General features: G+C 34.5%; 1 pseudogene; it reads right to left on the bottom strand.

The window, feature by feature from the left end:
* Positions 1 to 11198: 11198 nt before the first annotated feature.
* LOC123952346 lies at positions 11199 to 11330 on the bottom strand (annotated as a pseudogene).
* Between the last annotated feature and the right edge of the window lie 7095 nt (positions 11331 to 18425).

The following is an 18425-nucleotide window of genomic DNA, read 5'->3' on the forward strand; positions in this document are numbered from 1 at the left end:
CCTAAATCAGGTCTCAACCGGTATCAAAAGATTAGGATCATTCCCTGCATATTTTCAGACCACAATGCTCTGAAGCTAGAACTCAATCACAAGAGAAAATTTGGAAAGAACCCAAATACATGGAGACTAAACAACATCCTTCTAAAGAATGAATGGGTCAATCAGGAAATTAAAGAAGAATTGAAAAATTTCATGGAAACAAATGATAATGAAAACACAAGGGTTCAAAATCTGTGGGAAGCAACAAAGGCAGTCCTGAGAGGAAAATATATAGTGGTACAAGACTTTCTCAAGAAACAAGAAAGGTCTCAAGTATACAACCTAACCCTACACCTAAAGAAGCTGTAGAAAGAACAAGAAAGAAACCCTAAATTCAGCAAGAGAAGAGAAATCATAAAGATCAGAGCAGAAATCAATGAAATAGAAACCAAAAAAACAATAGAACAAATCAACAAAACTAGGAGCTGGTTCTTTGAAAGAATTAATAAGATTGATAACCCCCTGACCAGACTTATCAAAAAGAAGAGAAAGGACCCAAATAAATGAAATCATGAATGAAAGAGGAGAGATCACAACTAACACCAAAGAAATACAGACAATTATAAGAACATACTATGAGCAACTCCACGCCAACAAATTTGACAATCTGGAAGAAATGGATGCATTCCTAGAGACATATAAACTACCACAACTGAACCAGGAAGAAATAGAAAACCTGAATAGGCCCATAACCAGTAAGGAGACTGAAACAGTCATCAAAAATCTCCAAACAAACAAAAGCCCAGGGCCAGATGGCTTCCCAGGGGAAGTCTACCAAACATTTAAAGAAGAACTAATCCCTATTCTCCTGAAACTGTTCCAAAAAATAGAAATGGAAGGAAAACTACCAAACTCATTTTATGAGGCCAGCATCACCTTGATCCCAAAACCAGACAAGGATCCCACCAAAAAAGAGAATTACAGACCAATATCCTTGATGAACACAGATGCAAAAATTCTCACCAAAATACTAGCCAATAGGATTCAACAGCACATTAAAAGGATTATTCACCACGACCAAGTGGGATTTATTCCAGGGCTGTAAGGTTGGTTCAACATCCGCAAATCAATCAGTGTGATACAACATATTAATAAAAGAAAGAACAAGAACCATATGACACTCTCGATAGATGCTGAAAAAGCTTTTGACAAAGTACAGCATCCTTTCTTGAACAAAACTCTTCAAAGTGTAGGGATAGAGGGCACATACCTCAATATGATCAAAGCCATCTATGAAAACCCACCGCAAATATCATTCTCAATGAAGAAAAACTGAAAGCTTTTCCGTTAAGGTCAGGACCATGGCAGGGATGTCCATTATCACCACTGCTATTCAACATAGTACTAGAAGCCCTAGCCTCAGCAATCAGACAACAAAAAGAAATTAAAGGCATCCAAATCAGCAAAGAAGAAGTCAAACTATCACTCTTCACAGATGACATGATACTATATGTGAAAAACCCAAAAGACTCCACTCCAAAACTGCTAGAACTCCTACAGGAATTCAGTAAAGTGTCAGGATATAAAATCAATGCACAGAAATCAGTTGCATTTCTCTACACCGACAACAAGACAGAAGAAAGAGAAATTAAGGAGTCAATCCCATTTATAATTGCACCCCAAACTATAAGATACCTAGAAATAAACCTAACCAAAGACACTAAGAATCTATATGCAGAAAACTATAAAGTACTCATGAAAGAAACTGAGGAAGACACAAAGAAATGGAAAAATGTTCCATGCTCCTGGATTGGAAGAATAAATATTGTGAAAATGTCTATGCTACCTAAAGCAATCTACACATTTAATGCAATCCCTATCAAAATAGCATCCATTTTCTTCAAAGAACTGGAACAAATAATCCTAAAATTTATATGGAACCAGAGAAGACCTCGAATAGCCCAAGGAATATTGAAAAAGCAAGCCAAAGTTGGTGGCATCACAATTCCAGACTTCAAGCTCTATTACAAAGCTGCCATCATCAAGACAGCATGGTACTGGCACAAAAACAGACACACAGATCAATGGAACAGAATAGAGAGCCCAGAAATAGACCCTCAACTCTATGGTCAACTAATCTTCGACAAAGCAGGAAAGAATGTCCAATGGAAAAAAAGACAGCCTCTTCAATAAGTGGTGCTGAGAAAATTGGACAGTCACATGCAGAAAAATGAAATTGGACCACTTCCTTACACCACACACGAAAATAGACTCAAAATGGATGAAGAACCTCAATGTGAGAAAGGAATTCATCAAAATCCTTGAGGAGAACACAGGCAGCAACCTCTTTGACCTCAGTCATAGCAACATCTTCCTAGGAACATCGCCTAAGGCAAGGGAAGCAAGGGCAAAAATGAACCATTGGGATTTTGCAAACACAAAGGTTTTATCAAGATCAAAAGCTTTTGCACAGCAAAGGAAATAGTCAACAAAACCAAAAGACAACTGACAGAATGGGAGAAGATATTTGCAAACAACATATCAGATAAAGGGCTAGTGTCCAAAATCTATAAGGAACTCAGCAAACTCAACACCCAAAGAACAAACAATCCAATCAAGAAATGGGCAGAGGACATGAACAGACATTTCTGCAAAGAAGACATCCAGATGGCCAACAGACACATGAAAAAGTGCTCCCATCACTCGGCATCGGGGAAATACAAATCAAAACCACAATGAGATATCACCTCACACCTGTCAGAATGGCTAAAATTAACAAATCAGGAAATGACAGATGCTGGCGAGGATGCGGAGAAAGGGGTACCCTCCTACATTGTTGGTGGGAATGCAAGCTGGTGCAACCACTCTGGAAAACAGTATGGAGCTTCCTCAAAATGTTGAAAATAGAACTACCCTATGACCCAGCAATTGCACTACTGGGTATTTACCCTAAAGATACAAACGTAGTGATCCGAAGGGGCACGTGCACCCGAATGTTTATAGCAGCAATGTCTACAATAGCCAAACTATGGAAAGAACCTAGATGTCCATCAACAGATGAATGGATAAAGAAGAAGTGGTATATATACACAATGGAATACTATGCAGCCATCAAAAGAAATGAAATCTTGCCATTTGTGACGACGTGGATGGAACTAGAGGGTATCATGCTTAGTGAAATAAGTCAGTCGGAGAAAGACAACTATCATATGATCTCCCTGATATGAGGACATGGAGATGCAACATGGGTGGTTAGGGGGATAGGAGAAGAATAAATGAAACAAGATGGAATTGGGAGGGAGACAAACCATAAATGACTCTTAATCTCACAAAACAAACTGAGGGTTGCTGGGGGGAAGGGGGTTGGGAGAGGGGGAGGACATTGGGGAGGGTATGTGCTATGGAGAGTGCTGTGAAGTGTGTAAACCTGGCGATTCACAGACCCGTACTCCTGGGGATAAAAATACATTATATGTTTATAAAAAAATAAGAAATAAATAAAAAATTAAAAAAAATCTTAGTGTGTCTTATATTGATATTGAACTGAATTTAAAATTTGAAGAGAATTTATATCCTTACAATATTACCTCTTCATTGAAGAATATGGCCAATACATAGTTACCAGATCTTTTAGGTCCTCTTTAATTTGGGGTAAATATTGAAAATTACTTGAAGGGTTTATAACAAATTTCATAGTCTTACTGAGTATTTTTAAGTTTACCTTTTAAAATTAAATTTTCTAATTGGCCATTGTTGAAGTAAAGAGGTCTATATTTTTAGTAATATGAAATTCATACCCATTCATCTTGGAAACTCTCTTAATAGTGCATATAGCTTTTGAATACAATCTTATAGATAGTCTTGGTAGACAATCATATTGGTTGTGATTAATGACTTTTGTGATTTTCTTTCCAATATTTTACATATCATATTGATTTTTCTTATCTCATTTGATTTCTTGGATTTTATTCTTGATTTTAATAGAATTTTCCAAATTTATACTATTGAGTAGAACTTTGTCTATAGGATTTTGGAAGGTTAACAACATTCATTCTAGTCCTAGGTCCTTACAAATGTAATCAGGTATGAATTTTAATTTTATCAAACATTTTCCATACAGTAATTCAGAGGATAATACAATGTATTTTTTTCTTGGTTAATATGATAAAAATATTAATATTTATACTTTTAGATAACATCTACCAGCCATGTTATTTTTCAAGTAAGTTACTAAATTTAATTATATTTATTTTCATTTTCTTTAACTATCAAATTTATACTAATCTTAAAGAAGTCATTGGGAAACTAATTCACATTTCATAATTATTTGAATTATTTGAATTGCCTAATTCAAATTTCATAATTATTTCTTTGTGATAGTAAGAGGAATGTGTGCTCATGACTATTTGAATCTGCCACCTTTTTAGGTATGTATATATTGTTTATTTAAAATAATTCTACAATTATCAATACTAATATGTTCTCTTCTTATTTTGGGTTCAATATCCAAATGTTCCTATAGTAGCTATTTCATCCAGAATTTCAAAACTTTTAATATAAATATGAACACAAATTCTTTTATACTAGTAATTTCTATCTGTAGTTATAACTTCTTTTGCATTCAATTTTTAAGGAGATTTGCAAAAAAAAATCTTTGTCACTTTATTGGTCTTTTTAATGAAGTCTTTTTATTTTTACTGATTTTTTTGTTAATATATTTTTCTGGTTAACTGATTTCTAATTTTACCAACATTCTTCCTTTTAATTCACAGGCTTATTTCATCATTCATTTGCTAGTTTTTTTCAAATGAATGACTACTTAACTCAATCTTTTTTTTTCTTTAATTTGGGAAACACTTTATTGACAAAATATGTGTCTCTTTTATTTTTTAGATATTTATTTATTTATTTAGAGCCTGAATGGGAAGAGGAGCAGAGGGCCGGGGAGAGAGAGAATCTCAAACAGGCTCCACACTGAGCACAGAGCCTGATGCGGGGTTTGATCTCACAACCCTAACTAAGATCATGACCTGAAACAAAGTCAAGAGCTGGACACTTAACTGACTGAGCCACCCAGGTGCCCTAGTATGTCTTTTTTTTCTCTAGTCTTTTTCTTGCATTTGTAATCAAGCTAGAAACCTGATGTCCACTAGACTTTTATGGTAAAAAGAAGACAGCACGCCTAAAATGGAGTCATTTGTGCTAAACTCCACATCAGCTAACCAAGACTTAATACTTAAGCTAACTGCAATTTCAACCCTCTAGGAATGTAACCTTATCCAGTCAACAGAGAATTATCTGGTTAACGCTAATGAGATAGTCCTCCTCATAGTCCCCTCCCATACTCCTTAGGAAGGAAACCTTGCTTGAAACAATGTGTATTATTTGCTAATAAGTTCCCTTTTCCACCACCATTCCACCTTTCAAAGTCCTTCCCTTTTTACAGCTTGGTGGAGTTCCTTTCTTTTGCTAGCTAGTATGCTACTGATTGATGAATCACTTAAATATAAAGCCAGTTAAATCTTCAAATTTAGTCTTCTGACTTTTGCTATTTAACCGTTATTACCATTTTATAGATCTGGAAACTGAGGTGCCAACAAGTTAACTACATTAACCAAGCTCCCTTACAATTTAGTAATAGAATTTTAACCATGGAAGACTTTGATTCCTAATCTTATGTTCTAAACCATAGTATCACAATGCAGACACATGATGCAAAAACCACAATATACAACTAAAGCAGAGATTTGATTTTTCACTTAAACGTATTCAGTTTTTTCCCGTCATTTAGAATGCCAGAGTCAATATCCATATATTTTTCAATAAGGAAGACAAAGTAATTTATCATATTACCCATCTTAATTTAAGAACAATGTTTCCAAATTTGTGATAACAATTTTCATAGCCAAGTCCATTGAATGTCTCTGTTTCCACTTATAAGAAATGAAAACAATGTCATATTCACAAAAGACAATATATCTCTACTTCAGTTAATTTTCTATTAGCCAGGAAATAAATCACAAAACAAATCTAATTAGACTACACTCTAAGAAGATACAGGGACAGGATACTAGGACAAATTTCGCAGCTTAGTTAACTAAACCCATAATCAAGGATATCATCTGTTTGGAAGAATTTTTTTAAAAAATGTTAATATTTTCTACATTTTTTATCTTAATCTGAACTGAAGCTAAAAGCACACTAGATATTTTTTCAAACCACAACTTCTTCTGCCAATGATTATTATCCAGCTCCCTTGAGCACCAAATTAAAAAAAAAATTTAATCCAGCCCAACAAAATTTACTTGTTCTCATTAGTATTGCTGTATTATCTTGTCTGTATATCATATGTATATCATATTTAAAATCTAATTCTGAAGTCTTTGTGAATATTCAGCCAAAAATACTGTAGTAAATAAAAGCAGTTAAATTATAGTTAGTTTGGGTAATGGTTTAAAATAGTTGATGCATTCTCTATCAATGTAATGACATAATAAGAGAAAATACCCAAGAAATTGTATTACAAATGGACATAATCCAAGTTATCATTTCCAAGAGAAATTCACTAACTTTATATAATGCCTCTTCCAGTAACTAAATGAAGGCAGCGCAGGTAATTATACCACAGAAATGATGTAATGATTCATGGGTTGAAAGGAATAAGAGAATGTGACTCATCAATGAAGATACATTTTAAGGAAAGAGCAAAGGGTAGATTGGATTAAGGAGTTATAATTTAATAGTTGTCATTTCTGAAGCTTACAAGAAAACTTTACTGTAAAAAAAAAAAATTATAAAAATGGTTGCCAATAGAGTCAGAGAGCCAAAGCTCAAAAAATTTTTTTGAAGACAGAGAGAGACCTTGTATGATAAAGTTCTTACTCAAAATAGTTTTGGGAAATTTATTCTCTAATTGTATTTTCCCAAAGGTCAAATTTCAAATTTGTCTGTGATCTGTGGAATATGGTGATACCACAACTTTATACATTTAAGTACTATTTGCTTAAACTCTATTCACAACTATACTGTTGAGAAGGGAGTAGAAAAATGAGCTCACCACAGATGTAAAAGGAGAATGTGGAACCAGAACTTAGCACCTAAAAACTACTAAATTATTATTTAAAATAAAAGGTGTTCCCATTTATAATTCAGCAAAAGTCTAACCTCTATCACAATACCAAGTATGTTGTAATCAAGCAAAATTTTCTTATATTCTTCCCTTAAGAAAATTCTGATGTTATTAGCATTTTACCAAATAAAAGATTACAAGGCTCGGCATAGTCATTTAGCAACTAAAAATACACTAGCTGTTTAATATGTAAATTTGCTATCAATAGTTTTTGCTGAGTAACCTAAATTAATGCTATTCTCTTTCTTTTCTTTTATGATAAAGTTCCTTTTATTTATTTATATTTTAAAAGACTTTATTCATTTGAGAGAGCAACAGAGCACAAACAGGAGAGGCAAAGCAGAGGGAGAAGGAGAGGGAGAAGCAGACTCCTCACTGAGCTGGGAGCCTGATGTGGGGCTCAATCCCAGGACACTGATATCATTACCTGAGCCAAAGGCAGACACTTAACCATCTGAGCCACCCAGCTGCCCCTCCCTTTCATTCTTTTTGTTTAATTTCAATTAACCAACATATAGTATATCATTAGTTTCATATGTAGTGTTCAATAATTCAGTAATTCATCAGTTGTGGATAATACCGAATGCTCATCACATAACTTGCCCTTCTTAGTGCCCATCACCCAATTATCCCATCCCCTCACTCACCTCCCCTCCCTTCTGTTTTAATAAGACTTTGTGGTGAACCAAATCAACTCAAAAGTAAAATTTTCAAAATGACTTAAAAATAGATACAATGTATGTTGAGAGTAGAAAAAACATAACAATTAGAGAGCTGAGTCAATGACACAGTGTGATTGCCAGACTCCTTTTCCATAATTTGTTTCCATAGTGCATACCACCTCTCAAATGCTATATAATTTACTTATTTACATTGCTGTAATTTGTTGATCCCTTCAACACCAGCTATAGAGTCCTTAAAAGGACATATTTGTAGAATGAATACATGTTTTTATAGAATGAACAAACAAAGACATAATTGAACATGCCATTTCTCTCTTTCTTACATTCTGGTCATAAGGCCCCAAATGGGTGAGAGCCAATGCACACTTGATGAATAGTATTTGTGATGTTGTATAATATTCTGATCTTGGAATAAAAAGCATCAGTGATTTCTTACTGAATTTCTGTTCAGCCTGTGACATTACATGAATAATGATTATGAAAGCAGTCTTTAACAACAAACTTAAAGTACATATTTTCTCCAGTTTATTTTTAGGAAGAAAATAAGTTGAAAAAATTAAGTAAACACTTGTATTCATTGCTTTAAAGTTATTATATTTACTTATGCTCAGATAAAAATGCAATCCCTGATTTAGTGTCTATTTATATCTTTGATGAAGTCATTTTGGAAAGTTTTTTTCAAGAACATGATGACATTCCTTTTTCAACATTCATATATAATTAGAAAACAAATACTTGTATTCATTGACTTCAAAAAATGTATTCACAAAAAAGAAATCTATACAAAACTGCTTAATATATATTCCAAAAAAGATCCTTTAGATTTTATTTATGTGTAGAAATAAATTTAGCATATAAATACTTTCATATTTATATATAAATATGAAAATTGAAACTCAGGAAACTGCCTTTTTAATATACACTATATGCTGGATATACACATAATAATAATAATATAATCTTTTCAGGGAATACAGAAGAGAAGAAAATGAAAAAAAATTCAGATGTACACCAGAAAAATCTATTTTTCCCTGAATAACATGTAGGCTTAAGTTATTTCCTTTCGAACAGATTTTTTTTTAGCCTTTGCTAATAGTCACAACCACTTTCTTAGGTGGAAAACTTGAATATTTCACAGATGAATAAGATCAAAATACTGCTCTTTCTTTTTATTTATTTATGTTTTGGTTTTATAAATTATTTTTTGAGTAGAATTCATCATTACAATATTTTCCAAAAGGGATTTCAGGTTAAGTTTAAAATTGAAGTATAGTTAAAAAAAATACTTAAAGTAGAGCTAACTATCATCTTATATACCATGGTATTATCTACCCTGGCTTAAGGGCTGTTGAGGGTATTGGTGCCCTTCAGAGGTATTTCTGGTTCCCCTCCTTCCGATCCATGGTGGGCTTTCATTTCCTTGTTTCTGTGAAATTAGATGAGGCCTTGTGACTCATTCTGGCCAATGAAATGTGTGAGGAATTGTTATGAGTCACTACCATGGTGAAAGATTTAAGTGCCAGCATATGATCCACCCTGTTTTCTTTGACTTCCTTAGCTACTAGTGACATTACAGATGGTGACTTTTCTTTTATTCTGCATTCCTGAGTAAGGATGTCACAAAGCAGAGCCTTCAGTTAACCCTCAAGAGATATGTAGAAACAAAAGATGTCAATCATCACAAGAATCACTAAATGGAAATCTACTAAGGAAAAGAGGTGCATAAAAGTGCATTTCCAGGAGTGCCTGGGTGCCTCAGTGGGTTAAAGCCTCAGCCTTTGGCTCAGGTCATGATCCCAGGGTCCTGGGATGGAGCCCCACATCGGGCTCTCTGCTCAGCGGGGAGCCTGCTTCCCCATCTCTCTCCCTGCCTGCCTCTCTGACTAGTTGCAATCTCTGTTGCAAATAAAAAATCTCTGTTATCAAATAAATAAATAAAATCTTTAAAAGAAAAATATTTGGGGTATGGAGTCAAACCAAACTGAGAGGCCAGGAAAGGTATCTGAGAGATGTTAAATTATTATTTTTTTTTAAAGATTTTATTTATTTATTTGACAGAGAGAGAGATCACAAGTAGGCAGAGAGGCAGGCAGAGAGAGAGAGGAGGAAGCAGGCTCCCTGCGGAGCAGAGAACCCGATGTGGGGCTCGATCCCAGGACCCTGAGATCATGACCTATCCCGAAGGCAGTGGCTTAATCCACTGAGCCACCCAGGCGCCCCCCGAGATGTTAAATTATTAATGAAAATGAAAAATTATTCTGACGGGGGGTATGTATGTGTGTATGTGTGTGTGTTAGTAGTGGTAGTAATAATGGTGGTGAAATAAGATCTAACAAAAACATTCTACTGTAGAATGATGGAATGATGGTGCCATATGTAGAGGGCCAGAGATGGAAGAGAGCATTGAGTTACTTGAAAACTGCATGGGAAGTGAAGCTAGAAAAGTCGAGAATGTTAAGGGTCCTTTGAAATTAGCCTAACAAGTTTGGAACTTTTCTTGGGAAGTCAGTGAAGAATTTTAGTTTAGAGTAACAAGATTAGATTGGAATTTAAGAATAATCACTTTTGCATCAGGTAGAAAACTAGAACAAGGAACAACCAAAACCACATCAGTCTGGAGGATGATGTTTCTATAAATAATATTCAGAAAAGATTCCAATTCCCAGAGATTCCAATTTATTGAGAATATTTCAATTTATATTTGTCAACAAAAACACATGTAGATTCAGAGGGGTCACTTTCAATTTAACAGATTTTCTCCTAGGGCTATTTCTTGTATTTAGGGTTCATGAAATTAAATTATAGGAGACCCAAAGCAGTCTAAGTAGTAACTGATAGCAAACCTATGACACTGAGATAAGATATACAAAGGATATATAGTAAGCTTGAAGTAAGTCCTTGTAATATAAACATGCTTAAGTGACCAAGTTTTAAACAAACAACCACCCTCACTTAATCTCAGCATTCCAGGTCCGACTTGGTTCACACTCAGCATTTCAGTCTTGTTGCTTGGTTTACTCCCATGGAATACTTCTATGATAGTATTTCTCTCCTACCAAATTTTAACATGTTATGAAAGCAGTCTAACACTGATGTCCCACACCACTGATATTTGAATATGGTATGTTCTAAACAAGGTTGCAAAATATATAGAAAAATTAAAGCAGAACATTTTCAGCTTCTTCGAAAAAAAATTCGTTTTGATGATTTAAACCCCAAGCACAATTAAATATCCTTCTAAGTAATGACAGTAAATATTTACTACAAAAAGGAAAGGCCATCACTTATTAAATGGTGAATTGTTCTAATTAAAAAAAATAAAATAGACCAGATGAGATCACACTGGCTTTAGCCCACCATAGGAGATAAAGAAAAATAACTGGAAGGTTGATGTTTTGTGTTTGTGGCAATCTGTCTGAAAATATTGGCTAGTTCAAATGCCCCCATGCAGATTTGCAGTGTTACTTCTGAATTTTAATTAGCAATAATCGCACCTCGGATAAACCTCATTGGCTACGATACTGCCACTGCGCAAAGCTACTTCTGAATTTTAAATAATATGATACTATAAGGACTTGATAAATGAAAATTAGTGTCTTCAAAACCATTTGTGATTAAACTAAACGTTTTCTATTGGCCTATTTTGTATTTTAGCACATATTGTTTCTTTAAATGAAATAGGAACTTTTTATTGAGTGGTAGCAAGTGGAAGAACTGAAGTCAAAATCCCGTGCTTGAGCAAACAAATTATTTTGGACTAAGCCTGTATCTCAAAGGGATGTAACATAGAGCTATAAAAACAAAAGACTGCCACTGAAATGTAGCACCATAGAAATACATTACACTATATCAAACTACCTTCTGGTTTTATAAAATATAAACTGTAAGTAATGAACTGAGATAAAACCAGACAAAGAGAAAACAATATCTGTGCAAATCCAAAAGCAGAAGGAGAAATAAACTGCTTAGAACACTTCAGAGATAAAACGGCCATTGCTTGTAAAAAGAACACTTATTTTTTTTCCTCATGATCAACACATCACAGTTTTTTAGGAAGACTCTATGTGTCATATCCATCTCTAAATGTGCGATACATCTTCTTGAAGAGCCTTTTGGACAAAGTTATTGCTCTAAGAATAAGCTCCAAATTCTGCAATATTCAAGAGGAAATATTTTCCAACTATTACTATATCTACCTGCTCTCTGTTGGCATCCACACAACTGAACATGACAGGTGAAAAACACAAAATCTCACCGATTAGCCTCACTTCATATTTGTGACCATTAAGTCCAGAGGTCCCTCACTGCTGGCCCAAAGCACAGGTCAGTCCCCAGACCATATAGGCTTCCTTCTGCACTCTACTTCCATGCCAAATATGTCATATCTTCACCTGTCCCCTTGAAAACTATTCTCCATGCTTATTCTCAGCACATGGATATACTTTCTCTTTATAAGAGAAAAAAGAAACAGTAGAAGAAAATATCTTCAAGTCCCCATCACTGTATCTATCCACCCATGGGCATCAATGCCCACATCTCTTGCCTTTCCTCCTACTATTATCAATGAAATCTCCTAGCCCTTAGCTATGGACAGTCTCTTTACTTTTCCTCAAGTCTCCATTCTTATCATCTATCCAAGTATGTCTCTTCAGAAATTCTCTCCTAATCCTCTAGTAACATCAGTTTTTCCTTTGTATTGGATCCTTCTGATCAGTGTGCAAATATGCTATTACCTCTCCTGTCCTAGAAGAGTACCCTCAATTGTACCAACTTTCTCCTATAGCTACCTCTGTACATTTTTGCTCATCTTTTTGGCAAAATTTTTCAGAAGAGTAAGCTATAATTGCTGCTACAATTTTTCTTCTTTCCCAATTCTTTCTTTTTTTTTTCCTATTTAAGAGTATTTATTTTTATATATATTTTTTTTATTTCTTTTCAGCATAACAGTATTCATTGGTTTTGCACCACACCCAGTGCTCCATGCAACACGTGACCTCCCTAATACCACCACCTTATTCCCCCAACCTCCCACCCCCCATCACTTCAAGACCCTCACTCAGGTTGTTTTTCAAAGTCCATAGTCTCTCATGATCCAATTCTTTCTTGAACTCACTCCAGTCAGGCTTTTGTATATGATGCTTAACATATCCAAATTTGAGCTCCCAACACTCCTGATATCCCCATTCTCCCCATAGCATATGTTATCTTAAAACCTTTTCCATCTCATTCCCCCATTTGCTCATTCCCAAACACTTGAAGCCACATTTTTATTGCTCTCTTTTCCCCCAACCCACAGATAATCCATTGAAAAATCTTGCCAAATCCCATCTTCAAAGTATATTGTAAAAACAGACCAATTCTTATATCTACACTTGTCAGTTTGGTCCAAGCCACTATGGTATCTTACCTGAATGTGTGCCCTATTACTGTTCTCCTTGCTTCTGCTTTTGCCTCATGTCAATCCATTTCTCACACAGTACTGAGAGAATGTCAAACTTCTTTAAGAAAAAAGAAATGGTGCAATAGTTTCCCTAATCATTAAGAGTAAAAAGAAATGTTCTACTATGGCTTTTAAAAGCCCAACTATGGCCTATGAAGTACCCTCTTTACATCTTACCTGATCTTCAACCTTCTCATTGCTTTCTCTCTACTCCAACTATAATGTTTTTCTCATTTTCTCCAACACAGCGGACATGCTACCATTTCACAGCTTTCTAATAAATGCCTTGTCTGAAAGGATCTCCATAGCCCTTTCCCTCACTCTGTGTACTGTTATTCTATTCAACAAGGTCTTCTCTGTCACATCTAAAATTCAATTCTGCCACCCCACATCTCCTCTCTCTTTTCTTGTTTTAATTTCTCCTTGGTAGGTATAGGTATCACTATCTATCATGCTAAACAACTATTTGTCATTATATATACATATATATATATCCATTTTATATATCCAATTTTACGGATATTGATATATATTTTTATGGATTGCTTACAATTGGACTTGGGTTTACTTGTAAACTGCTTTCTGGACAAAAAGTCACCCCCAATTTGTAGCATTTGTTGAATTCCATAGTATCCATGGAGCTGGATTGTGTGTGTATATTTTCACAACTCTGTATTCAATGGCATGTTAATAGCCTGAAACTGGTCATGATTAGCATATAATATTTAATATTTGCTAAATAGATGAATTAAAATAGGTTAGGACAATTCAAATAAAAGTATTCTTTTCCATCTGGGAAGAAACAAAGACACAATTCAGCAAATGGCACCTGACCATAAAATCAAGTGGATTTTGGACTTATTTGAAATACAATAGGAAGGAGACTACTGGGACAGAGATTTCAAGTGGAAGACACAGGTAAGAGCAAGATGAATAAATGGTGCAGAAACACATATCTTGAAACAACTCACTCTCTGTATTAGCACTACCCAGATATTTACTATAATAACTGGCAAAATTATACCCAGAATTTGAAAGGTGAATTGAAAACTCTACTCTAATGAATTTACATATACAGACAAACATTTGTGACTAATTTAGTTCCTAGCTAGGATCACTTTTCAGGAGCTTAATGGTTAACACACAGTATGTCTTCATATCATCTTCCCCACACTGTTGAGTAACAATGTCTTTCAAGAAAGTAGAAAAGTCCTTGAGGAAAATAGTTAAGTGTACAAGACCTAAAAAAAAAAAAGTTAAGCTTAGAAGAAAATTTGCAAGTGAAAGGAAGACTGAAAGGAATAAATGTAGAAAGTAAGCAAATAATAAATAACAAAGTTATTAGCTCACCCATGGACATTTGCAGTTCATGTTATTTTGCTATGTGTGAAAAGCAAAAAAGAAAAAACTCTCACAGTTTCTTTGTCAAAGATTCACCATGTTTCTCAAGCACAAAATAACATATTTGAAGAATTAGAGAAATACCTTGTGCAGTGGATTCATAGACACAATCCACATAGGAATCCCTGAAGAACTGTGTTGTTACAGCAGAGGTCTTGGACATCTTTGAAGATCTGTGGAAGGTGAAAGAGAGAGAGGATAAGATGAAGGCACTGAGTTTCAAATCATGTGAAGAATGATTCAAGAAATTTAAGAGCCATGTAAACCTGCAAGATGTGAATGACTTAATAAAGCAATTCCAACCGATAATGTAACTGCAGTCTTCCCAGTGAATGGAGGAAACCTAATGCAAAAGTGATTCGATAATACAGCAAATTTGCAATCATAGTGAAATTCAGGTTTTCTTTTGTCTTAAATGAACAACTTCCTATACATTTATTTCAGAAGATGAGAACTAATGTGGCAAGACCTAATACCAGATGGGATGAAGTTAACCCAAATTGTGTTTTTTAACAAAGCCAGTTTTAAGCTTGAGGAAGGTAATTTTCCTATCCTCCAAACCACATGAGTCACACACATTGCAGAGAGGTGGGAAGAATAATAGGCAGCCTCTGGGTCCCTTACTAAGGAGACCTAGAGATCACAGGAGATTGAGATCACATTATGGAGATCTCTGAATGCAAAGTGGGTTGAATTTTATTCTGTGAAGGCCTAAGAGGCTTAAAAATGTCCACCTAACAAAGTGACATGGTAAATTCTGTGCTTTGGGAATATTATATCTTGTTTAGAGTAGACTGAGAAAAAAAGAGATTGAAATTGGGGGAAACATAAAACTAATGCATTAGTATAAGAGAAGCTATAAAATCTTAAACTGGTGAAGGAGCAGTGGATATGGGCAAAGAGTCATATTTGAAAGATATTGTTCATTTGGAATATATACAATTTAGGCACTGATTGAATTTAGGAGGTCAAGATTATACAGAGTTTTGAAGCCTGAGAGATGACAGTATGGTAAACTTAATTTAGCAATCCAAGAGAAGAGGCAAGTTTATTCATTCAAGAATATTTATTGAGGTCTTACTATGTACCAGGCCCTGAGCTAGACAGACACCAGGGATAAAGAGACAAATAAGATACATTCTCTTCTCTTAAGTATCTTGAAGTTTACTGGTGAATGAATGAGGTAAAATGGAAAGTTAGATTATAGACAGAATGAATTTAAGTGGCCAGGAGATCCCCTAGGAATAAATGTCCAAGTGGCATTAGAAATGTGAAACCAAAAATATTTTTGGGTTTGTTATCCCATTGATATTTTTTATTTTAGTTAAGCAATAAGTTTTCCTTTCATATTTGCACTGTGCGCTGAGATCACTACCAGTGCAAAGCTTAAGCAATCAAACTGTGAATTGGTGTGTGTTATAGAAAAGGTCTTGTTAGAGAAAAAGGAAAATGAAGTTGTTTCAACATAATTAATTATAACAAAGCTATTCTCAGTCCCAATTTAGTCCTAAATTTAATTATGGAAGATAAATTTAATTATGGAGATATGACTTTGAGAAAGAGAAGAGCAAATGAAGGAAGAAAAATTGTATGCATGACCAAACAAAATGAAACTGCTTGCTGTTTTAACCAGAGTAGCCTGAACTCTGTTCAGAAGAATAGATGATACCTATCTCTGCTTGCTTATCTGATTAATCCACACAGAGAAAACCACACAGGAAAATCTGACCATTTTTAGGAGGACGTTGCTGCTGTAGATACCTCACCAGCGAAATGGCAAAGGTCAGTTTGTCCCTGTAGTGTCAGTATCACATTTCCACCACTGTAAATAGATCTGGGACTTGAACCTACTACATATATTAAAGTTGTCCTACATATATCATGCCTTCACAATGTACATATAGCTTCAGATTTCTAAACTGATGTTAGACCCACATATACAGTTAAGGGAAAATATTCTCTGTGACTTTGAATGAAATAACTTCTTGAAACATTAAAAAGGCTTGAATGTGGGAGAAATGAAAGTACTTAAACAACCTTACAATAGAATGAGGAAAATTTTCTCTTTCACAGTGTTAAAATTTCTTTTCACTACAAGCTTTAGTAAAGCCTGATATTAATTTGAACATGGAAAACCGATTTAAACATCAAAAACACAAAACACTGAAGGCAAAAGTTATGATCAACAGACTGAATTATATAAAATCCTTTTTAATGTCCATGACTTTTTATGCAATGATTTAGGAAAGAAATCGGGAACTATGAGCATCACAAATCCATAGTGATAACTGCATTGAGTCTGGTTCCAAAACTAAAACAGTAAGGCAAAAAAGATCTCTGGTATAACCGCATATTCTGTCTTTCCCACCCAATTCTCCTCAGAATTTGTTATACAAAATAACATTGGAAACCTCTACACTGAAGGAATAGTTGAAAAAACATTTTTGAAAGATACCACTCTAAAGAGAAAAGAAAAGAAACCACACTATTTACATATGTATAAATTAGTACCTTGCCCTAAGATAACTTTATTTAGTAATGAAAATCCATAAAATGGGAATCAGGGCAATACATTGTGATGTTAACTTTGGTATGCACATCCCTCAGCATGTCATTGCAAGTGGAATGGGATTCATCTTGTCCACATGCACATTGGTTCCTTGGAATGGGAGGATTCCTGCTCTGGGGATCTGTTGATTTGGCAAATAACATTAAGAGGGGACTTTCCTGAAATTGTTGTTTAAGGAACAAAAATGCACAAAACATTCCACATATTTGCAAAGTGTCTTCAAAGAAACTTTAGTGATATGTGGCTCCTAGTTTACTCAGTAAAGGTTTAAGTATATATTCATACATAGAATGAATGTGTGATATGTTATATACATATTAGATATATATGTTATATACATATTTATATATACTTTACATATTGTATATGTTATAGACACATATATATTTTGTGTATATATGTTTGTGTGTGTAAAAAATATATAATTGATATATATTAATTATACAGATTATTGATATATATATATATATATCAATTTCCTCATATATATGAGGAAATTGAGTCAAAGAGTTATATTCCAATAACACTTCAAGTCTGGTTTGGTAAGAGGCTTTAGGCAAACCTTAACAGCTCATTGATTTCTATCATTACAAACAAGTAATGGAATTTTCATGTTATGGAGATGGCAGTCTACCTAGACCTGATTCAATCTCTTCCAATTTTTAATTAAAATACCTGTACAAATTCACAAAAGACAGAAGCAGAGAACTATAATTTGGACTGAAGTTACCAAGAGATCATGTCCCAAATATCTAGTGAATGACCCCTAAGCGCATCACTAAGTGTGCTGAATTTTTTAAATGCACTCTGGAATTGTACACATCCTGTAGTCTTAAACAGATAAATAGTAGCTCTAAGAAAGGGAGTATAAGGCTATGACTCACACAACAGCCTGATTCTGGCTTCAGGGCCTAGGGAATGTGAGGAATGTAAAATCAAATAGTCAAATAGAACCCTACACCACAGTGTGGGGACAGATAGGACTTGTACCCCTAAATTTCTCTACTCCTTATCTCCTCATGCTGACTCAAAAAATTTTTAACTACTTTTTAAAAAATACTTGTACTGACTGCACAAATAGCAGCAGCACTAGAGACAGAAAGTGTTGAGAGGTGGTGTGTTGTACCATGAGAGGGTCTGTGGGGCTAGGAACTACAGTGAAGTAGAGAAAAATAGGAAGTTAATATGGCACTGTGGCAAGAGCCCATCAATGAAAGAGAATCA

This window comes from Meles meles, chromosome 10, assembly GCF_922984935.1.
Source record: "Meles meles chromosome 10, mMelMel3.1 paternal haplotype, whole genome shotgun sequence".
In the NCBI taxonomy this organism is placed as follows: domain Eukaryota; kingdom Metazoa; phylum Chordata; class Mammalia; order Carnivora; family Mustelidae; genus Meles; species Meles meles.